The 7,875-nt window shown below is 40.7% G+C and overlaps 2 pseudogenes; both read left to right on the top strand.

Annotated features, from left to right (window-relative positions):
* Positions 1 to 620, top strand: part of LOC149974591 (DNA primase large subunit-like) — a 5,493-nt pseudogene extending 4,873 nt beyond the window's left edge.
* A 1,013-nt stretch (positions 621 to 1,633) lies between these two features.
* LOC110499535 (DNA primase large subunit-like) overlaps positions 1,634 to 7,875 on the top strand; it is a 90,559-nt pseudogene continuing 84,317 nt past the window's right edge.

The following is a 7,875-nucleotide window of genomic DNA, read 5'->3' as shown; positions in this document are numbered from 1 at the left end:
TATTTAAAGGGATGACTTAAGTTAAATGTTCTGAAAACACTATTGTATGAAAACTCCACGAGAAAATATGTTGTCCAGCAAGTTGGAGGGTTTTCAGCGGGTTGAATTAAATTTATTAAGAGCGTGCATTTAGCCACACCTGCAGAGCGCGTTACGCGACTGAATAAGGTCTGAATACCAAATACTGAGTGCGTACGAAAGCCATACATTCCTATGTCGGAATCGGGCCCTTATTTAGAAATTGAACAAACAATGTTATTTTTAAAAAATCTTATGGAGAACATCTCAGACGGTGGTTTATCCAGCAAGAGATTTACCTTTTCAGTTATCGTTTCAATGACCTGCTTTCCAAATGCAAATACTATTTTCTACATCGCAATAATCTTCAGTATGAAAGGGTGAGTCTTTATATTGTTGTTGGGAGGGAAATACACATTTTAAAAACACCTCTGACACCAATAAAATGACGGGAATTGGCATAACCAAGCAATTGGTTCATTCATTGGTGGGATATCGGTGCGCTTGTGCAAAATTTATTTGATTTGTATTAAAAAACATTTAAAAAGTAACAGGTGTAAACTTTGCTAAGTGTACATTCTCAGTAAATCTGGGGTATATATTCATTAGTCCAATATAAACTCTGGATTTCGCTTGGAGTAAACCGTTTCTGAAGCAAAACGTTTTGCAACAGAATCCGAATAATGAATACACCCCTGGTCATGACGCTGTTTGGACATTCTATATTTATGGTATTGTTTCAGAACTGCCAGCAGATGGTGCTGTCAGCTCGCAATAGTATACCTGTCTGAAAATGTCTGCTGTGAGGGTGGTTGTTTTTGCAATGGGTCTGTTTGATGTGTAATCTCATTATTTTACTTCAAAGGTGCATTTCATAAGATTTGTTGCAGCTAATTGCGATAAATTAGTACTTGTAAAAGATTAATCAATTGAACTTGAATGGGATGAATTTACACTAGTGTATAGAACATTTTCCTTTTCGTTTTATTTGACAGGACCATTGAGTGAACACTGTTTTTAGTAATGCAACGAGGGAGGTGACCTCCACCCACCCCAATTACTCTTGGCGGTTAGTTGTCAACTAAAATAGATTTTTGCACTGTGAAAGGCCAGGAGAAGATGTTGATCACCTGCATGCCCAGAAGGAGATAGGTAAAACATTTTCCCAAACAGTCCCTGGGATTTGAGTGGCAGGTGGTGAAGCGTTTGTTATGGCCGCAGGTTCTACATAGCTGGCAGCCGTTCTTTGTTAAAACGGTTGTAACTTGGAGCTGGGCGGCAGGGTTCTAACTGTCTACTCTTAAGGTTAACTGTGTTTACCTCTAATTAGTGTTAACACCTGATGTTCTGTGATTTATAAAGGCTCTGATGCATTCCGGGTCTTCAGTGTAAGATATCCCACAATGGTCAAAACTGACTGAACCCGGGAGGGACTAATGAGTATGACCCAGCTCTTCACAATCACTCACCTTACAATGTGTTTACACCTTACTTTATTGATTTAGACACATACCAGTCAGATAGGTCATCGACAGACCGGGGACACCTACCCGTCAGACAGTGTGCCCCCAGTCTGTCGATGATCTACAATGTCTTTCATTTGTTTAGGCCTAAGATGACACGATTGATGGGCAAGTGTACTGTACAGTCTTCATCTCACTTCTGCGAATGCAACAACATTACATTGTTAGCGATACAGTAAAGTGTCTGTCTTTCTGTCCCCTTTCCAAGATGCATTGGATCTGGTGAGAACCAGGAAGGTGTACCTGAAGGGTGGTTATGTCTACATCCCTCACAAGGACATTGACACCATCGGTCTCAACGACTTCCCAATAAGACTGTCCTACGCATTCGCGGTAGGGAGATTTTTATAGACCTCAGTTTTCTTTTTTTAATGCCAAATAATGGGAAACCGTATGAAAGAACTACTACATGGCATGTAACCTGTATGTAATGTGAGGACTATGGCATGTAACCTGTATGTAATGTGAGGACTGTGGCATGTAACCTGTATGTAATGTGAGGACTATGGCATGTAACCTGTATGTAATGTGAGGACTATGGCATGGGTTTAAACGTGTTCACATTACATCATTCCCAGCCTGACACAAATTGTTCCTATAGGACTTCATGGAGGTAACTTCATATTATCCTTCATACTAGTAAGGCCATATTTACTGGTGGCTATTCCTTCTCTGCAGGTGGAGGGCTCTAACAATGATACCAAAATCAATAGGAATAACGCAGTAAATTAAACTGTGCATGTGTAGGTCTCACAATGCCGTTATCACACTAGCTCACAGGGAAAAAGGGATCTCAAATGTGTGGATATCTACCAAAGCCCTGTGTTATGGAGCACATTGAAATGCCAATGCCTTCTCTGAATAGTAGAACATGAGTCTGAACAAAAGCTTTGGTTCAGTAAATATAAGCAGTTTATGAATTAAATGCATATTTAACATAGTATATTAGAAGATAATGGTCGGCGTGCTTTGGTTAAATGACCATTCATGCGTTTAGCTGTTATGTTGTAAGACAGGCCATATCAAACTAGCACGTCTTTGGAAAGCACCAGCATTAAAGCCCCCAGCCCTGACGAGAAAACTATGAATTCCATTGTCAAGGTCCATTGGTCAGACAGTCCGATCAGTCATACATACTTAAACAAGGCAATCTAAGATGTCTGCAGCTCATTGTCATTTGCCTGCAATGGAGTAATTACGTGCATGGATGTCAGTGAGCAATGAGTGGGATGTCTGATGAAATGATGGTGTGTATGTTGGGATGAGGTGGTTGTGTGAGAGATTGGAAGGCAGGGGGACTGGATTGCTTTTTCAGGCCGTTGACGGGAGTAGGTGGGAAAGATGATGGTTTCTTGAGGCCCGGCTGAGAACGGATGACAACGTACACTTGTGTAGGAGTTATAGGTCATTCCTGCAAGCCTCCATCCTCCCCCTCCACGGACCAGGCTGAGATTAAAACCAGGCTGGGATTAGAGAGATGTTCCAAGGTTGGCACTTTGAGAAAGCAGAAGCACTGTGTTATAGGCTAGATAGCAAGGCTTTTCTCCCAAAGATTGGCCTAGGCCTCTTTGTTGGAGCCCCATTCTCCTTGGACTATATCATTACAGAATTGTTTATTGTGCTCCTTGTGTAAGCTACAGGTATAGTAGGACCTATTTGGCCATTTGGAAGTTTCCCATGGTAAAAAATATTTGCTGTTGCGGTAATATGAATATGCCCCAGAGACTTCTGTGAGAGATGATTTATTAAATGGGAAAGTGACATGATTACCTACACCAACATGTGTTGATCTGAGCTCTGGCGATATACAACACTTTATGTACGGCTATCTGGAGCTAAGAAATATTAACACCTGTCAAATGTGTTACCAGTAAGCTTCTTTGCTTTACGATACATCATGCAGTACTTATGTAGGTTGGGCTGTTGTAATTAAAGACAGTCAGTGCTTAGAGCGGGTCTTTAGATACTGTCAAATATATACACTACCGTTCAAAAGCTTAGACATTTCCTTGTTTTTGAAAGAAAAACACTTTTTTTGTCCATTTAAAATAACATCAAATTGATCAGAAATACAGTGTGGACATTGTTAATGTTGTAAATGACTATTGTAGTTGGAAACGGATTCATTTCTAATGGAATATCTACATAGGGGTAAAGAGGCCCATTATCAGCAACCGTCACTCCTGTGTTCAAATGGCACGTTGTGTTAGCTAATCCAAGTTTATCATTTTAAAAGGCTAATTGATCATTAAACCCTTTTGCAATTATGTTAGCACAGCTGAAAACTGTTGTACTGATTAAAGAATCAATAAAACTGACCTTCTTTAGACTAGTTGAGTTTCTGGAGAATCAGCGTTTGTGGGTTCGATTACAGGCTCAAAATGACCAGAAACAAAGAACTTGATTCTGAAATGAAGGCTATTCTATGTGAGAAATTGCCAAGAAACTGAATATCTCGTACAACGCTGTGTACTACTCCCTTCAAAGAAGGGAAAGTTTGTATCATTTGATTTACACAACATGCCTACCACTTTGAAGATGCAAAATATTATTTTGTGAAATAAACAGGAAGTAAGACAAAAAAAACAGAACTTGAGCGTGCTTAACTATTCACCCCCGCAAATCAATACTTTTTAGAGCCACCTTTTGCAGCAATTACAGCTGCAAGTCTCTTGGGGTATGTCTCTATAAGCTTGGCACATCTAGCCACTGGGATTTTTGCCCATGCCCATGATTTTTGCCCAAGCTCTAGCTCCTTCAAGTTGGATGGGTTCCACTGGTGTACTGCAATCTTTAAGTCATACAACAGATTCTCAATTGGATTGAGGTCTGGGCTTTGACTAGGCCATTCCAAGACATTTAAATGTTTCCCCTTAAACCACTTGAATGTTGCTTTAGCAGTATGCTTAGGGTTGTTGCCTTGCTGAAGATGAACATCCGTCCCAGTCTCAAATCTCTGGAAGACTGAAATAGTTTTCCTTCAAGAATTTCCCTGTATTTGTCGCCATACATTTCCTTCAATTCTGACCAGTTTCCCAGTCCCTGCCGATGGAAAAACATCCCCACAGCATGATTTTGTCACCACCATGCTTCACTGTGAGGATGGGGATCTCAGGGTGATGAGGTGTTGGGTTTGCACCAGACATAGCGTTTTCCTTGATGACCAAAAAGCTCAATTTTAAGTCTCATCTCACCAGAGTACCTTCTTCCATATGTTTGGGGAGTCTCCCACATGCCTTTTGGTGAACACCAAATGTGTTTGCTTATTTTTTTCTTTAAGCAATGGCTTTTTTTCTGGCCACACTTCTGTGAAGCCCAGCTCTGTGGAGTGCACTGCTTGAAGTGGTCCTATGGACAGATACTCCCATCTCCACTGTGGAGCTTTGCAGCTCCTTCAGGGTTATCTTTGGTCTCTTTGTTGCCTCTGATTAATGCCCTCCTTGCCTGGTCCATGCTTTTTGGTGGGCAGCCCTCTCTTGGCAGGTTTGTTGTGGTGCCATATTCTTTCCATTTTTTAGTAATAGATTTAATGGTGCTCCGTGGGATGTTAAAAGTTGGTTTGGGATGAGTTGGACTGCAGAGTGAAGGAAAATAATCCAACAAGTGCTCAGCATATGTGGGAACTCCTTCAAGACTTTTGGAAAAGCATCCCAGGTGAAGCATGTTGAGAGTGCCAATCGTGTGCAAAGCTGTCATCAAGGCAAAGGGTGGCTACGTATATATTGATTTGTTTAACACTTTTTTTTGGTTACTACATGTTCCATATGTGTTATTTCATAGTTTTGATGTCTTTTATTCTACAATGTAAAAATAAAGAAGAAACCCTGGAATGAGTAGGTGTGTCCAAACTTTTGACTAGTACTGTATATAGAATAATATTATAGGAAGGTGTTCTTAATGTTTGTTATACTCAGTATGTATGACAAGTGCATTCGGAAAGTATTCAGACCCGTTGACTTTTTCTACATTTTATTATGTTAGTATTACTCTGAAATAGTTTTTTTTTTTAAAGAATCCACATCAATCTACACAAAAAAATACCCAATCATGACAAAGCATTTTTGCAAACGTATTAAAAACAAACTGAAATGTCACATTTACGTAAGTGGTCAGACCATTTAATCAGAACTTTGCTGAAGCATCTTTGGCAGCGATGACAGCCTTGATTCTTCTTGGGTATGACGCTACAATCTTGGCACACCTGTATTTGGGGAGTTTCTCCCTTTTTTGTCTGCAGATCCTTTCAAGCTCTGTCAGGTTGGATGGGGAGCGTCGCTGCACAGTTATTTTTAGGTCTCTCCAGAGATGTTAGATTAGCTTCAAGTCCGGGCTCTGGCTGGGCCACTCAAGGACATTCAGAGACTTGTCCCGAAGCCATGCCTGCGTTGCCTTGGCTGTGTGCTTAGGGTCGTTGTCTTATTGTAAGGTGAACCTTTGCCCCTGTGTGAGAACCTGTTCCAGAGCGCCCAGGACTTCACCAAGGATCTCTCTGTACTGTGCTCCGTTCATCTTTTCCTCGATCCTGACTAGTTTACCAGTCCCTGCCACTGAAAAACATCCCCAGAGAATCTTGTTTCTCATGGTCTGGGAGTCCTTTAGGTACCTTTTGGCAAACTCATAGTGGGCTGTCATGTGCCTTTTTTTCTGAGGAGTGGCTTCCGTCTGGCCACTCCACCATAAAGGCCTGATTGGTGGAGTGCTGCAGAGATGGGTGTTCTTTCTGGAAGGTTCTCCTATCTCCAAAGACAAACTCTGGAGCTCTGGTAGAGTGACCATCAGGTTCTTGTTCACCTCCCTGACCAAGGCCCTTCTCCCCTTATTGCTCAGTTTGGCCAGGCAGACAGCTCTAGGAAGAGTCTTGGTGGTTTCCAACTTCTTCCATTTAAGAATGATGGAGGCCATTTTGTTCTTGTGGACCTTCAATGTTGCAGACATGTTTTGGTACCCTTCTCCAGATCTATGATTCAACACAATCCTGTCTCTGAGCTCTACGGACAATTCCTTTGACCTCATGGCTTGGTTTTTGCTCTGACATGTACTGTCAACTGTGGGACCTTATATAAACAGGTGTGTGTCTTTCCAAATCATGTCCAATCAATTTATTTTACCACAAGTGGCCTCCAATCCAGTTGTAAAAACATCTCAAGGATGATCAATGGAAACAGGAGTCTCATAGCAAAGGGTCTGAATACTTATGTAAATAAGGATATTTTATTTTAAATACATTTGCAAACATTTCTAAAAAACAGTTTTTGCGTTGTCATTCTGGGGTATTGTGTGTAGAAAGATGAGGAAAACTATTTATTTAATCCATTTTAGAATAAGGCTGTAACAGGTAACAAAATGTGGAAAAAGTCAAGGGGTCTGAATACTTTCAGTATGTGTGTGTGTGTGTATGTAAAAACAAATACTGAGCTATATTGTATGCTCAAATAAAGATTGTTATGATACAATTGCTCAGAGAAAGAGCTTTTGTTTAACAAATAATAAAATATAATGTGTTTTGTTTATGAGACTATGCTTTTATTTTGGAATCCACAGCCCCTTATGAAACCTCCCCTGGTTTATTGGCATGGGACCAACATCATGAAGGGACTTCATGCCAGAGCACCAAGCAGCTATCATGTCACGCCGTAGAGACATTTTCCAATAGTTATCCCAATAACTTGTTCTCCTACAGTTTTGGTTCTGTCTGAGATTTGGTAATTCTGTTGTGAATATTCTCTTCAGACGCATGATAACAATGAGCGTCAGTAATGACAATAAATAAAAGAAAGATGAGTGGTTCTACAATCCTTAACTCATGACCTTTGGTAATTGGGTTTAGTGAATCAGTCCTCCTCTTACTTTGTGTAGTATAGTTTGTGCTGTATGGTTGCATGGAGTATGTGGGTGTACCCAAGTGAAGTGGTCTGTGAAGTGTGAAGGCAGTCCTGTATGGTCTGATGGCGGGCCTGCTGTAAGGTCTGACGAGGCGGTTCTACTTTGGAGAATGGAGTGGGAAAGTACACTGGGGTTGCACACATGTTACGTGTCTCTGTGTGAAACATGGCACACATGTTTATCTGGACTAATTTATTTAATTTATTTCTATTCAACATACAAGTAGATTGCATCTTGGTTTTAAAGGTTGGTTAGATTAAGGCTACATGACCAATTTTCCTTTCCAAGTTAGACAAGTTTGTCTCGCTATTACTACTTTCCTATTCTTGGCTTGCATTATTTATGTTTTCTATTTATGTACTCTGTACCATACCTCTCTCTATGTAATAGGGCGGTCCCCGACAAAAACATTCTTGGTCGACCAAGTCGTCTGTGATTATGACCAAACAGT

The sequence above is a fragment of the Oncorhynchus mykiss genome, chromosome 20 (assembly GCF_057628025.1).
Source record: "Oncorhynchus mykiss isolate SJ-2025 chromosome 20, ASM5762802v1, whole genome shotgun sequence".
NCBI lineage: Eukaryota > Metazoa > Chordata > Actinopteri > Salmoniformes > Salmonidae > Oncorhynchus > Oncorhynchus mykiss.
This window is presented reverse-complemented; position numbering and strand designations above follow the sequence as displayed.